Raw genomic sequence first — 17251 nt, 5'->3', positions numbered from 1 at the left:
CTCTCATTGGCCAGGTTGCTCCTGGTGCATGAGGGAGGAAAAAGTGTTGTGTGGGGGAAGAAAAAGGTCAGAAGAAGGCCCACTCCCTCTCTTTGTGAGTGGACCTGGCTTTGTAACCAAAGCTTCTCAGTGATAGGATGGGAGACCACAAGGAGAGGTCAGGAAGAGGGGACAAGGGGATGGCAAAAGGCAGCAGGGTTGTTGGTGGCTAAGTGCTAAAGCAGGATTTACCTCAGACCCTCATTCTCTCTCATTATAATATCCCTTCCTTCCTCCCTCCCTCCCTCCCTCCCTCCCTTCCTTCCTCCCTTCCTCCCTTCCTCCCTTCCTTCCTTCCTTCTTTCTTTCTATTAAAAAATAATAATATTATAGTCCTTCCTCCCTTTTCACTATTGTTGCTATGGTCCACAGTGATTAGCTAGCCATTGTCAAAATAGAAGAACCAAGCAAGAAAATCAGTCTATTCTGAATTTGGTAATGTGCTACTTTTAACTACATATTATTCCCATCAGCCATTGATGAAGCATTTTTCCCAAGGATCCTTTAAGATCCTTCAACAGAATATTTCATATCCTTGCCATTGCTGTTGTTCTCTTACTACTCACTGCTTGAAAGCTTACCTGGCTTCTGCTTTGTACCATAATTTATCTTCTATGTACATATACAAACTATCAAACTATTTACTGCAGTTGTTTTATATCCTGCATACATATTTGGAAATTCCTAGCTGGGTTTTGAAAAATGAAAATGATTTGCTTTAACAGCAAGCCAAAATGAGAACATAGACAGAAATTCCCCAGTTAAGATAACCTGTTATTATAACTTAGAATTCTGAATTTGTAATCTGACTGAGATGCTTCTAAGGCCTGAATATCTTTACAGGCACAACTGCATTTTTTTTCCCAGTAGTGTCTTATATTCTTTTTTTCTCTTAAGAACACAAACACATTGGTGATAATGCTCAGTGTTTGTCAGCCCTCTCCCTCAGGTAAACCAGACAGGAAACCTAACTAGAGGGGATAATTCTATTTTATTGCTAGGCTACGCTAACAAAATTTGCAAGTCTGAAGGTTACAAACTTCCCACCACCACATTTAACTGCTTGATCAATTACAGCAAGTCCTTCCTAAGTTTCTTTTTCTGGCTTTTAAGGGGGGGGGTGTCCTGCCTCTCTTGATTGTTTCCTAGGCACCATCTCTTTCCTTCTTTCCCCAAGGCCATTCACACACACATTCAATTATACTGTTACACCTAGAAGCTGCACACACTAACTAACTTAACATTAACCAAAAGATACTATCTTAAAACTTTGGAGGATTTAGACATGCATTTCTGAAGGACAATGAAACCACTAGTTTCTTTGTGATTGGCTATTTTCCAAACCCTAATAGGATAGCCCTAAATCAAGCAAAGAACATGAGAAGAATATATTCAAAGCACCTTGCCTTGGATTGGGAAATTCCCTCCTATTGCCTATCGTGTCTCTTTTCCCAAAGGAAAAGAGAAAAAGGTAGTCATACTCCAGATAACATCACTGTTTCACATATAGCACATATATTATAAGACAGCCGGGTTAATCATTAGCTGCTAATGATTAGCAGATCAGCAAATCAGATTGGACACTGTTTAGATGTCAGAGCAATGTTAATCATTAACTTACACCAGGGCAAAGTACTTAAGATAACCTGGATATGGCTAATCATGTCCAACCCCCTCCCCCCCCCCCAATTTACTGAGGGGGACAACATTGAAGCAAGACAAATATAGCAATAATTTCCATCTACCCCGACCCAATTTAAAATAACTTAAATTAAAATACCTCCAAATTTAAAATAACTTCTATTGGTGCAGTAATTCATGCATCAGGCTAGAATCCAGGAGTACCAAGGTACCTGTGCCAAGAAAGCTGCAGGCCCTTGCCAGGAAATCACCAGGTGCCAACACTCACTAGAAGGCACTCACAATTTTGCAACCATGCTAGATGCAATGCAGTGGGGCAGAATGGCAAATATATCTACAAGATCTACAACTACAAAGAAATAACATTAGATCTTTGAACACTAATACGAATAAGAAACTTGCTTTTCAAACATGAATTTGGGGAACATCGAGGTTATAGGCCAGAAAAGGAACTTGGGGGGAAAAAACAATTCTGAAGAAAGCAATGGCAAACCACTTCCATACTATTGCAAACAAATCTACTTGGATGTATCCATGAAGTCAATGAAGATGGATCTTTAACTTAAAGCTGCATGAGAAAACATGTACCATAAAATCAAAATAAGATTCAGATCATTTAAATACAAATAAATGAGAATATACACGCATAGGTACAAACACACACACGCACTATCTGCAGGGGGTTTCCAGAAAGGTGCTTTCCTTGATATCTTTCATCCCAACTCATTTTCAGTTCTTGTTCTTTGCATAACAGTTGTTCTCAGGTTACAAATAAATTGTCTAAGACAATGAAAACAATGAAGCAATGTTAGCTATCTCAATGGGAAAGAAAAGCAGACCAAATAACACAGTTGTTCTCAGCAGGATTCTATGTTTTGAATTTCATGCTCATAAGAGCTTCCATGTTTGCAACAGTAAACGAAGGATAACCTGCATATTTAAAAAGGTACATACTGAAAATTCTAAATTTGGAGCGTATTTGAAACAAATAAGAATCACCTACTAAAAAACACTGATTTCCCTCTCTTATAGTTATATAAATCTTTTGGATCATTAATTCCAGGCAGTAGAAAAACAGTAATTCATCAATTAAAACACCTTGAAATTCAACTCCTGGTGACCACATGCATTATGGAAGTGAATACCACTATCAAGCTTGGTTTTAATTTCCCCATCTAGCTAACAGTCATGGAATTCCCAGGGGGTTCCCTACTCAAGTACCAACCAGAATGAAACCTACTTAGTTTCTGAGATCAGCCAGAACTTCTGAGAACAGCTAACATCAGTCAGGTATTGTTAATAAGTGTAACAAAAAGGGTTTCTTATATCTAACCAAATACAGAGATAAATATGTGTACTCATAAAATAGGATCCAATGACAGAATAACATTTGCTAATGAGAGTAAGTCTTTTTTCCCTAAACCTTATTCTATATTGATTAATGTTTGATAGGGGTTTGCAATAGATTCACTCAATGCCCAGATTGTAAAGATGGAACAACATAATTCAGAATAGAATTTAGAATTAAATCCACCTTTATGGAGCTGAATTTGAAGCATTCTGTTTTGAACTACCATAAAGTTGCAGTGTTGCCAAGCAGATCTATGTGGACTGAGAAAAAAAAATTAATTCTACCATTTATTTTAAGCAATAGTCAGGCAGCCTTGTATCCTAAACACTAGTTTGATATCATTTATAATGTACATTTCCACACAAATTATGTAATGGAAAAGAACATTGTGTTACTCTTTTATATATCTGACAATCAGTTCCATTGCATTCAGAGGAGGCATCCTCATTCCTTAAGAGAATATCTTTTCTTAATCCTAAGAAACCTGCCAAACTTCACCCCAGCATAAAAATATAACTGTCATATAAATTCCACCCCACTCTCATAAAAATGAAGCAGTTACTAATATTCGTAATTTCTCCCAAACACTATTTACTTATGCCCATTTCAGATCCAAATATCAAAACATTTCTGGAGCTCCAAATCAGGCTTCTGAGTTGGAGGAGATGACTATTTAAAACAGAGTATCTGTCATCAATGAAACCAACCGAATGGTATTTTGACTTCCTAAGCACATTTGGAAGGTACTAGCTTGATTCAGGGTAAAATAAATGGAGGGGAGGAGAGGGAAGGGAAGGGAAGGGGAAAATGTTAATAATGAGAGTAAAGGAGAAAGGAGTGGACCTGAGATATCAGCGGCTTGTATTCTTAAATCAGGGGACTTCAAACTTGACAGCTTTAAGACTTGTGGACTTCAATTCCCAGAATTCCTCCTCCAGTCATGTTAGCTCAGGAATTCTGGGAGTTGGTCCACAAGTCTTAAACTTGCCAAGTTTGAAGACCCTTGGCTTAAATAAATTTCTTGGATAGCTAAATGTCTCCACAGAAAGCTTCCTAACTGGCTATATGTAAGTTGAAACTAGAAAGTAGTTATTATTTTATTAATAACTTTAAAGCAGACAAGAAAAAATGGTATATGAAATATAGCTCTTCCCAACTACATTTTTAGCATGTTTACTGTATTTGAAGTTGGGTTTTTTTTAAATAAAAGGATATGTAGGATGTGCATGCAGTATTTCTGTCAAGACATCTGGTAAGCTGCAATTTGAGTTCTTAAGCTACTTTCTTTTTATTTGCAAAATAAAAGTGTTTTTGCCTCTTTTTTGGCAAATAAAAATAATTCACTAAATTGCAATTATGTGCATTGGAGCATTACATCAGTTTCTGAACTCCAGAAGAAAGTTTTTAAGGAGACAATATATCTCACTCCTATTTTGCTGATTAACTTTTAAAGAAGAAAGACACTTCATAAAATAAGCTTAGCTCGTATAGTCCAGTTATTCATTTACTTCAAGATTCTTCTTCTGTCACAAATGATCCTTGAATTAGAAAATACCAAGGACCCCTCCTCACAAAGCTTGCATTTATGTCTTTAAAGAAGCTTACATGGAAGCTTTCTGCATTGTTTGACAAGAAGCAATGTCTGCAAACTACTTTCATATGCTTTTACATGGTAATGATAATAATACTAATATTAGAATAATAAATAATACAAATATTGTCAAAGGTTTTGAAAATAACCATGTAACCCTGCCACATACAGTATTATTGTTGAAAATGCACTCAAGAGCAGTTTTATAGACTTTATAGAGGACAGGAAGGATCTATGCAATGAACAGAAAATTAACTTGCTCACTGCTTGTAGAATCCAGTCTCTTCGTAAAAAGAATTGCCACTTCCACTCTGTGGTAAGTCAATGTGCCATTTATTTTTAATTGGTGACTCAAATTGAGGCAGAAGGAAGCTTATATCACAGGAACAAATTCTACCTCAAGGTGAATCCTAGTTATTAACATTTTATAACTCATTTCTCTCCAAATGTTGTGGAACTGTAAACCCCTTATGTGCCTTATGTACCTCATATTTGGATCCAGTGATTCAGACTATCAAGTTATAATTTAATGTTGCTTTGGCATTTCTATCTGATGAGCCGTTTTTATGGCATTTTCTCTTCCCCTAACTGACCATCACAAAATTCCTATAAGCGTATTGGCGTTTGTGGTAAATACTTTTTGTGGTACATCTTTTAGCCATGACATATTCAAAAGCTCTTTTTTTTTAAAGTTCCACAAAGGGAATAGATAATTATGGTTGTATTTCAGAAAAGTATTTTAACATATTGCTATTGTGAGGCAAATTCAGCTTCTTTCACATTGATTTAGTAAGATTTAGGATTAAATCTTACTCAGTATTACTGGAACCCAACCTCTTTTCAAATCAGACTCCTTTCCCCACTTCTCTTAAGGAAAAGATTGTTTTTCTACTCTTCTATCTAACAGCAGGTTTGTAGTAATTATGGGCCACAAAACCAAACTGTTAAAACTACTGTGACAGCTGGCCTCCTCTATTTGGATAAATGCTGTGGTTCCATGAGGATAAACACTATTATCTGAAAAAGTCTTCAAGTGAACAGACATTCCCATTGCAATAAAAGTATGTGCAGCCTATAGATAAGGCTCCTGTATTGGGGTCGCAAACATCCAAATTACAACTTGACATTAAATATTGATGCTAGTTTCCCTTTGATGCCATCTGGATTTTTGTAGGTCAAATATCACATGCCTAACATGCATCAAATGACAGCCAAGCGTGCTTGGAGTTCTTTCAAGAAAGTCCTTGTGGCTATAATACACAGTTATGTCTGGTGAGGAAGGATAGAGTTCTAGCTCTTCTTCGGTTATTTACCATACATGATTGCATATAAGCCCATCCGTGGATAAGCCAGCTTCAATTTTTTATCCAAAATATGAAAAATGCTCCACTTGCAGATAAGCCAACTTGCATTTTTCTTAATATTTTGGTTCAAGGGTCAGTTTTTCCTTGAATATATATATAGGAAAATATAGATACTTTTTTAAAAAAAGTATATACATATGTACTCACAGATAAAACTATCCTTGGATAAGCTGAACCAGATTTTAGATGTATTTTGGTATCCTATCCCTGGGATATGTGAACTGTCAAATTTGGATCAGGTTAGCACAGGCAATTCACCCAATTTATTCTTCCAGAAATTATATAAAATATGTGATCTTTATATTAGAATGTTTTGAAGGATTACTTCGATACATTTAGAATTAGTATCAATTTACTGTGCATTTTTCTGTATTTTTTCAATTAGATGAAAAGAGAGCTTATTATTCACTTTTTCACTGTCTAAAATTTTCATAAAATTGTAGATACAGTTTTTAGTTACTTTTAAATAGCAGGTAGCTGAATCTGCATATGTAGCTGTATGTGTGTGTGTGTGTGTAAGAGAGCAAGAGGAGGAGCCGAGGAGAGACAGGGAGGGAGGGAAAGGGAGAGAATGAGAACGTGGGAGATACACTTTTTTTAAAAAATAGAAAATTATCAATCCAGTAGTCTGTAGCCTCCCTGGCATCCTATCATCCTGGCTCAGCTCTAAGGGAAGACATCATGGGTTCACTTTTTTTTTTTTTCAAATCAAACAATGGGTTCAGGCAAGGCTGTGACATGTGCCCTTCTTCCACTGTCTCCTTGGAGTTTGCCCAAATCCATGTTCATTACATTGATGACACAATTTAACCATCTCATCCTCTGCCATTCCTTTCTTCTGATTTTATGTAACTTTAGATAAACTCACTGAAATGAACACCAATTAGATATGCAGTTTATTACACTGTAGGAATATGATTTACCAGTTATTTCCCATATCAATGTGTTAATTAGATCAGCCTTTGCTTATGGAAAGTTCAAGGCACTAGGACTAAAAGTAATAATCTTGTTTTATGTTCTTTCATGTATACAGAGATAGAAAACAAATATTTGTTGTACAACTAAGTTTTAATCATACATTTAGAACAGTTTACATTTAATCATAAGCAATATCATATGGACAGAATAAGTGCTGTTTCACTTTGAGTGAACATGCTTAGTAATATCAATACCAAGTTAAACTTACTCAAAAGTGGATAAAACTACAGGTGAGATAAGATACTAGCATCTGAATGCAGGCATTTATAAACTGTCTTACCAGTTTTGTCCTAAAAGAAAGTTACTTATTTTTAACTTCTACGCCATAGACATGTCTGCACCATAGACATGTATCTAAGTCATTGCATTTAAAACATGTTTTATTCAACTATCCAAGTTCAAGTTGCTGTCGGCTAGATCGTTCAGCTTTAGTTCCCTTGAATCTTAACCATAGCCACAGAGAATTTAAAATGCCTGTATGATCTTATTTATTAAGCTATTTGACAGAGTTATTTTAAGAGCATATATCATACATTCATATTCTACTTTAAGCTACGTGGTTTTTTTTTTTCTTTTTTCCTTTTTTTTGTAAAGTCAAGTTTTAAACACTTTGTTTACCACTTCCTTTACTCTACCCTACCAAACACGTCCATAAAGAAAAGTGTAAAAACCTCAAAAACAGCTTACATACCAGCCCAGTGAAAAACAGTCTCCTGGTTTTAAATGGTTGAAAACTAAGCATTTTCAACATCTAACATCAATACTTAGTTATCAATTCAAACAGTTATCAATTCTCCCCAAAATAAAATTTCTTCCTATCTATTTGTAAATGTGTTAGAACACTTAAGTATCAACGTGCCTCTCCATTTGTGTATTATTTCTACATTTGTTGCAGTTAATGTACTTGCATCAGCTTTCTTGAAATATTGACAATAAAACATTTCTCAGCTTCCAATTGTTTCTTTCTTGATATATTATCCACTTAAGAGTTTTACAATTTCAATATGATATAGAGATGCCAGTTTCTGCTGCCTCCTCCCCACCATCACATACACATTGTGTAATGTTTTAATATTTTAAATTCCTATTTTAATGGGGAAAAGTGAGCATAGATCATCAAAGCACTTATCAGAAGCTGCTGTGAAATCAGGAATATGCCAGCAACAAAAATGAAGTTTTTTTTTAAATAGCCATTTTTATTAGGATTGGGGGTGTAAGAAGAATAAGCATTTTTTTTCCTGCCTGGAAAAGTAATTTTACTAAGAAAAAAATCCACTTTTAAAGCTCGATTTTTTAAAAAAATTAAATTGACATATCCTGCAATTTCACTAAAAAAAATCTGCTCTATATGGTGCTACTTAAGTTAATGTGCTCAGCAAGTTAATGTGTTCAGTATTCAGATGGAGTAAAAAATCAAAGCACAGAATATAGGACAGTAATAATACCATATGTTGTAAACAGAGTAAATTAAGTAAAAGAAATATAAATAATATTTCTGTGTTACACCTACAATTATCCCAGTAGATCCACATATAGAGTTCTCAACTGTATTGTTGATAAAGGGCTGTATTATGCTATTTTAGATAAAGGGCTGTATTGTACAATTTTGGGGTACTGGCTGCACACGAAATATGTTGTTTTAATTTAAGGATCTCAATAGTCTGTTCATCCAATGTGCAATCCAAAATATTGAATGACACCGTAATCAACTGTTTAATGGACCATAGTAGGCAAAAAAGATAAATTAAGATATACAGCATTCTTAAACTTCTATTACCCCATTTTTTGCATATCACTTTTATTTATATCATGAACCATCCAACCAAGGTGATCGACATAATCAACTCTCCAAAAGTAGAATGAATAGTGGCTTACTCTGAATTATGCTACCCTGCCTCCATAAATAAAGATCTTGGCCTTCCATATTCTGAGAATGAACTTGATGCTGGCAAAAGGCAGATTTACTGCAAACATACAACCATATCCCCATTAAAATAAGCTTAAATGTTTATGAAGTTGAATCAGTTACCTTTGCACTTAGCAGTTATTAAAAAGGAGAAACATATAGTAATGTACTGTATGTGTTTATGGGAGGCTGCTCTTCAACTTTTGTGCGTACAATAAATAGAAAGTTAGTTGCTGTTAATAGATTTTTTTAAATGCTAGACAGTATATGACCTGCTGGGTCATTCTTTGAGAAAAAGGTAGTGCAGTGTGATGTGACCAGAATTAACATTATTTTTCTTTCTGAATGGTACTGCTATTACTTTGCCAGGAGGGCAAAAAACTCAGTGCAATTTCCAATTTTCTGCCAGCTTTCCCATTTACTTTGCTTGTGGGAAGCTGGCAGGAAGCACTGGAAATCACAATCACATGACCGCATCTGACTATGGCGGTATGGCAGCACTGCAGCAGCCACAGCTTTGCCAACACAACTGGTCTGAAGTCCTTTGAAATTTCAATTCCACTAATATAATGGGTCTTGGATTCTGTACACATTATTTAAGTTAGCTGCTTGAGGTACAATGATTCAAAATGTTGCACTATGATGCACCATTTTGGCTAACTGAAGGTTACAGACAAATACAGGGAGTTTTAGTACTACATAGAGGTAGTGATTCCACTACACTCTGTTCTTCTAAGCAGAGAAGCACAAATGTTAAGAGGGTTAAACTGGAAGATAATGCAAAGTTATACTGTGAAAGGCTGGCGTGTGACAGCTGGGGAAAGCTGCGTGACAGCAGCTGCTCATGTTATACAGTAAATCACAGAGAAGCTCATTTCTACCTTATTTCAGGCAAAAGCAATTTATTCAGCTCATTTTTCCAAGCAATTGGCTAAGATCAGGTTCTTCAGGGACTTTGTTCCCCATCCTTGTTTCCCCGCTGAAATAACTAACCTTACCTTACCCGTGTTTTATGTAGCATTTCTTTTTCATATATCCAAACTGGGGCATACTTGACCATTATTGATGTTTTGTTTGCAAGCGGGAAAGAATAAAGATTAATTACATCCAGGAAAAAAAAACTGTATTTCCTCATCAGTCAATACTCCATGGGAATAAGTCATTGAAATGACATTTTAAAAAAAGACAACAATCCAAGCAAGTTAACATATTATAATATCTGAGTGCTATGGCTTTTCCCATTGTGTCTGGTGACTACTTTTTTTTTTTTTTACAAATTTTATTGAATACATTATTGAAAAACATTGAACCTGGTGGAATTGTTATTGACATATCTTTTTGTCTTACATTTTACAATATATGTTTTATATATCTTATATAAATATTATACATATTTTTACTTATTGATTCTTTGTACATTTAATTTTCTTTAATTACATCATCAGCTATCCTCCATTTTAGTTTAATCACGAATATCCCCTCTACAAATGCTATTTCTCTTTATTATTTTGAGTCCTTCCTTTCCATTCCCACAAATAATAAAATTTGTTCCAAATAATATAATATTCTGATGCATTCTTATATTTCATTTCTAGAGTCATTCTGTCCATTTCAGTGCATGTCAAGATTTTATTTATCACTTCATCTTCACCAGGGATTTCTCTCACCTTCCATTTCTGGGCAAACACCATTCTTGCCGATGTGATAACATGGATTATTAAATAGATTATAAACCAGATTTTTAATTGGGAATTATGTCAAAGAAATATAGCAAAGAAGAGTGTCTGATGACTACTTTTGTGTGCTTACTTGGAGAATAGTCTTGCTCCTAATTAACCCTGATCCAACTGTAAACACCACTGTTTGCCACTCTGAAACAGCCCTTTAACTGTGCCTCCCTACCACTGTGGCTTAAACAAGCTAACGACAAACACACCTAGATCTATTCCATCACAGGGGGACTTTGATTCAGGATGGCCAGTATAAGTTGAAAACAAAGGAGAGTAGTATTATGAGCACAGCAGCATAATAAATGAAAACAAAGCAGTAATTTAAGTTTGAAATAGTGCAAGAATTCATAGACTGCAAACACTTCATCTCTCTCCAATTAAGTAACAGAGATATGGCAAACAGTCCTTGCACTGTTAAAGAGACTCTAACATGGATCTAATATGACTTAATTTTAGATACTCCTAAGAACTCTCTGAACAATCAGTTCATTCTTTCCCTGCCGAAAAGATGATAGCAATTCTCCTTCCCACCCACCCCAGTACTTCAGAATAGAACTGGGGCTGGTTTATATAATAGTAATAACTTTATTTAGCCTTTAAAAGACCTCATTTTATTGTTAACATTAAATGAATGTTTTACTGTGTTTCTATGTCAATTATGAAGGGTTTTGTGTGGAGACAATGAATGGATTGTGGAAATAGTTGGCATAATTAAGAAGCCTATTAACATACTAACTTTGATCTAGAATTCTCTGCCACTGTCATGAAGCTACTGTTCAGGCCTGGCTAAGTTATTACACATTTCTTCATATTTTTAATTGCTACTGAGCAATTAAATTTCTTTTTTAATATAATTTCATTAAAAACATTTATGAAAGAAAAAGAACAGAAATTAATATAAAGCAAGAAAAAAAAAGGAAAGGGCCCAGAAGCAAAGAAAATACATTAGAAGCAGCTTCCAATTTTCTTCACAGCAGTTATAAATACAATAAATTTACTTCTTGCTCTTGCAACATTACTCGGGGTTTTTTTCTATAATCTATCCTATCTAATCATCAAAACTATAAATCATACATTCATTTCTTCCTGTTTCATGTAAAAAGTCCCTGAGGGTTTTCCAGTCAGCAATAGATGTAGATCTTTTGTTTAATCAACTAAGTGAGCTTGGCCATTTCCACATGTTATATTATCTTCACCATCCACTCCTCCACTGTGGATAATACCAAATCCTTCCATAATCTCACTGCAATTGTCATGCATAAAAACAAAGTTCCATGACTTTTTTTTGCAACTGTTCATCTATCCATAGGAAATAGAAAGCCTTCCGTTTCAATTGCATATTAATTTTTAAAGTGCTCTGCATTAGAGTGTGTATCTGAATCCAAAACTTTCTGGCTTTTTTTACAAGTCCACCAAGCATGGTTAGAAGTACACCAAAAGTCATATCTTTCAATACCTTGAACAAAAAAAGACTAGTTCAAATTGTCAAAGGCTTTTTCTACATCTAAGAAGAACAGTGTAGATTGTTTTTCATTATGTTGCTCCAAATATTCAAAAAATGTGCAACACATTTCCCACACTGTTCTTTAACTACCTTTTAGGTAAAAAAAACAACACTGATCCTCATGAATGAAATCTCACACAATTATTTTCAATCTATCAGCTAGAATCATTATGAACAACTTGTAGTCATTATTCAACAGTGATATCAGGCTATACAGTTTTTTTGTTAAATTCCAATTTTGTCCCTTTTTAGGCATTAATGCTATATTAGTCTCTTTCCAACTGTCTGGCATCTTTCCTCTCTGTAAGATAGCATTCATTCTGTCTTGTAGAGATTGTAAAAGTTCATCCTTAAGATGAATAATAATATATAATAAATAGCTGATAATGAGTCTGATCCAGGCACCTTTCCTGGTTTATCTTTTTTATAGTTTCAGAAACTTGTCTTATTGTTATACACCTATTCATATAATAACAGTAAACTTTGAATATTCATCTATTTTCTCTAAAGATATGTCACTTCCTTTATACAGATTAGAATAATATTGATAAAATGCTTTCTGTATGATCATATTGTCTATTAATATGATGTTTTCCTCTTGTAATTTCAATATTATTTTCTTTCCTTTTTGTTTTCGTAATTTATATGCCAACCAATATTTTGGTTGACTTACAAACTCAAACTCTGTTTGCTTTGCATTTTTATTTCCATTTCTCTTACTGTTAACATAGATAACTAGTGTTCTAACAGCTTAATCTGCAAGGAAATATTAATATTCTGGAGGACTTTCTTTAATTCTTCTTGAAATTTACTATTATATTGTATAAAATAACTTCCAATAAAAGCTTTACTTGTATCCTAAGACATTCATAGTGCCTGTCTATATTAACTTTAAAAAATTATTTTCTTTTTACCATTCTCCAATATTACTGATTTGTAAAAGATCTAGATCAGTGGTCACCAAACGGTGGGCCATAGCCCACTGGTAGTCCATGAGAAAATGTTGGTGGTCCACAGAGAAATATCACCCCCAAGCACTCCCCAAAGCAACCCACATGGCCCATGGGAACCCTCCCCGCCCACTCACTCCTTACCTAGCAAATTTGCCTGCTAAGTTGCTATTTTTCCTTTTTCCGACCATCAGCTGTTCTGCTGTGCCGGGAAATTTAGATTAGTTAGAAAACAGGAAATGGTTGGATTTCTTGCTTTCTAGTAATCTTTAGATCTTCGGCTACCTCCCTTAGGACTGAAGGTTCTATTATTCAGGTGCAGACTCAGATAGACAATGGCAGAAACACAAATCTCTAAGTGAATCTGTGATTCTGTGAACAACTCAATCTGCCTGCCTGCTTTGTAAAAGCAGGGGTAAAAGTTGCTCTCTTTTTAATAAAAAAAATTCAATATTTGCATACATGGTGTGGTGTGAGTTAATTTTGTGAGTTTGCTTGCTAGCAAATTTTATGAGTTTTGCTTGCAAGCAAATTTTATGTGACAGACTCAGGTAGCCAATGGCAGAAACACAGATCTCTAAGTGAATCTGTGATTCTGTGAGCAACTCAATCTGCCTGCCTGCTTTTGGGTAAAAGTTGCTCTTTCTTTTATAAAAAAAATCAATATTTACATCAATATTTATAATATTTACATACAAGCCATGCTCAGCCAGTCACATGACTACCAAGCCACACCCACAAATTAGGCCATGCCCAAGAACCCACCCCTGCCTCTGTGTATTTGTGTGTGTGTATGTATGAGAGAGAGGGGGAGGGGGGAGAGAGGTTAGATCTGATCCACCCCTCTCTCTCCCACCAACAAGACACCATCAGTTAAAATTCATTTTAGTGCATTATAAGTTTGGTGGTCCCAGAGGTCCAAAAGGTTGGCAACCTTTATCTGCACTACTGAGCAATTAAATTAAATGTAGCAAAACAGAAGTTTCGCCAAGATATCATAGGAACTGTATAAATATATTCAAAACATTTACTTTAGTTATATATTAAGGCTGTGATTAACTTTGTCTGTGCTTCTGAGGAGAGAAGCAATCTAGAACTAAGAAGAATTTTCCTGACAGTTAAAACAGTTAACCAACATTGGAAGTTTTTTAAAAAAATTGCATAACCATTTGTCTGAAGTGGTGTAGGGTTTTCTGCTAAGCAGGGGGTTGGACTAGAAGACCTCCAAGGTCCCTTCCACAACTCTGTTATTCTATATTCTAAGTGCCTTTTTCTCTCTGTATACAAAGTGCTGCACAGTCTATTATATATTGGCATTACTGGTGACTGTGTTGTACTTCTTAAGCCACTCCACACTATAGTCAGATTTTACAAAATTGCGGACAACTATAGTGTGCCACATATTTTCAGAACAGTATCTAGATTCAAATCTGCTCATGGGGTTCAATATATAATTTATGCTGAAGCTCCTTCAATACAAAATGCCTGAGCTGTATTATCTCTACTTGCTTGCCAGTGAAAGCAGCAACCAATCTGCTGCACGCCAAAAGGTACGGCACATGGATGACTCCTTCCATTTCAATTATGTGTTGCTAAAATTATGTCAACTGTAAAATCAATGAAGTAAACTAAGCTCAAGTCTAGACAGCAAATGTTGTCAACAGCATTAGCTTTCTAAAGTAAGACAAAGCAGATTTGAAACCAGTGATGTTTGCCTAAAAGAAATTGTTGCAACGTCTGCACAGCTGACAAGAGCTATACTAAAGCCCAATAAGAACCATTTTGTTTATCATTCTGATGTAATAATGAGAGAAGAACAAACAATTTTATCCAGAAGTAAAATAGTTCAACATAGTAAAGTTAACCTAGTAAACTGGGTAAAGTTAACCTAGTAAAATACATCTTCCCATCTTCTTAGGTGATTAAAAGTCAATTATTAATTTGGCAAACATAACCTATTTAGTTATTAACAACTATCTGAAGTCACATGTACCTTGATAAATGCTGATAGCAGGTTAGACATTTCAATGGAACAAAGGATAAGACTACACCAAACAGTTGTTTCCAATAATGGGGGGAGGAGGGAGGGGAGGGGAGGGGAGGGTACAGGAGGAATGTAGTTCCCTAGGTATTTTAGTTTATTTCAATGATGCTGAGCCAAAGGAACTTGACTAAATAATAGCTTTGTGATCCATTTCTCAGATAGCAAATGATACAACTTGATTCCAGAATTCTGCTTCAAACACAGCTGAGGTCTTTCATGACCAAATGTAAGAAAATATATGCAACCAAACCAGAAAAAGAAGTACCATACCACAATAGAATGCTAGATATCAGGTGATTCCATCTTGATTTCTCTCCAGAAGCCACCCCTTATAAACTATTTTTTTTCTATTTGCAGGCTTAATCATATATTCTAAAAGTACACCATCCCCAAGCAAGTTCAGTGACAGAAGAGATGGTACGCCTCCACTTTTATCTAAAATTAATTGAAACATACTTATTCTAGGACTTCGGGTTGCCCCTTTTTCCTACAATAGTTTTCTGTATTTCTAAACTTCCATGAGAGGAAGCCAGATTTCTTTTTCCAGAGAATCAGAAGAATTTGCTATAGTAAATTAGCAAAGAAGCAACCAACAGCAGCTTGCTTAAGGTGGCATGGCAGAAGGCCAATGGTTTGTGCTGTTGGCAGAAAAGATGGCAAGCAGGATGAGCTCCCCAGGTAGGTTCTCAACAGAGGGAGAGGAAAAAAAAGATTTTGTTGATGGGTTTGCAGTTCCCATCAAGATGCAACATCTAAGATCAGTAATGGAGGAACAGGATGGACAGTTGGCACAGCGAGCAAATGGTACCTGAATACACCTGCAATTTTGTGACTGACTGCACCTACATTCTTCTCACGGGATGAGGAAACGTGCATTAAAACAAACTATGTGTCATATGTAACACAGTGTGTATAATAGAGCAAAGTGTTCTTTTTTGGTCTTCAAACCTACAGCAATCTTTCAGCTCAAAAGCAACCATGTACAGAATGTACATACAGGGGCTCATGCTGGTTTAAATCGCTTGCTAATCTCTTGCCACTGCTACTTACTGATCTCTGAACCATTCCACCGAGGACAAATGAAGCACCACTCCCCTTCTATGTATTTCTGCCTTTGGGGCCTTTGAGATGAAAGCCTGCTTAGCAGGCCAGATCCTAAGCTCACAAAAGCTTCTACAGTTGCAGCATTACAATGCCACATCAATCAATCTGTGCTACAAAAGATTATCAAGAGGATCCTTCTGCAACATTAAAACTATCTAGCCATAGTCAGCTTCCAGACAGCACCCTCTATACACAGCCTGCCTGAATCTAAAGCTTCAGCCATGCAGGGATAAACTAATTATCTCCATCCATCAGCAAAGATCCACTGATAAGATTAACAAAATAGGATTATAATAATTCTAATCCCAGCATTTATTTCAGAGATGCCAAACTATTCGGGTCTTTGCTGCCACATGACAACAGTGGAAGACAGCAAACATTCAGCATGATAAACAAATCCAAGGGTACGTGTGGACAGCCATAAACAGTCCTTTAATTCAAACCAGGACTGAAATGTAAATGGATACTTTTATGATGCTGCTTGGGCTTTCATTTTCGGCTTTATTCGGCATCCAAAATGACATCAGTAGAGAGGCAGAACACAAGAGGCACCAGATACAGTTACAACTTGATTCTGAGCTGCTTAGGTTTAAATGCAAGTAACAGTGTATTTAGTTGGAAGGATCCCTTGGAAAGAATGTATAAGCTTATCATCGTAAAACGCAGCCGACAGTTTACAGGCTTTATGATACCCTCTCTAAGGCCAATGCAAAAGAATAAATTGTTCATCAAATATCTCCCGCATCTCCAGAACAGATTAAAGGCTCTGGTTTCCCCTACAGCAAGTCTTTAAACTGACCACAAAGTAAAGAAAGAGGTATCCAAAAAGGCTGCTAAATAAGAGACTAACAGCTGTTACAAACTGGAGCCTTCTTCCCTTTTAGAATGCCTTCAGCCAGATTTGCGTTTCCTATTCGGGCTGCTCAGTTGTTAACAGTTTCCATTTGCTCCAAGACCCTAGATTAAAGTTTCCCAAAAGCTGGTCGGGAAGCGGGTGAGGGTCTACGGGCCCCCTCCCCACAATAAAAGTTGCCACGAAGGGCAGCGGT

At 35.8% G+C, this 17251-nt stretch overlaps 1 protein-coding gene across 1 annotated transcript in view; it reads right to left on the bottom strand.

Annotated features, from left to right (window-relative positions):
• Positions 1-17251, bottom strand: part of RRAS2 (RAS related 2) — a 66515-nt gene that overhangs the window by 47930 nt on the left and 1334 nt on the right. The window lies entirely within an intron of this gene.

Source organism: Pseudonaja textilis, chromosome 1, assembly GCF_049901715.1.
Source record: "Pseudonaja textilis isolate UNSWEBS1 chromosome 1, rPseTex1.2, whole genome shotgun sequence".
NCBI lineage: Eukaryota > Metazoa > Chordata > Lepidosauria > Squamata > Elapidae > Pseudonaja > Pseudonaja textilis.
The sequence above is the reverse complement of the archived record's forward strand: the minus strand, read 5'-3'. Positions and strand labels throughout refer to the sequence as shown.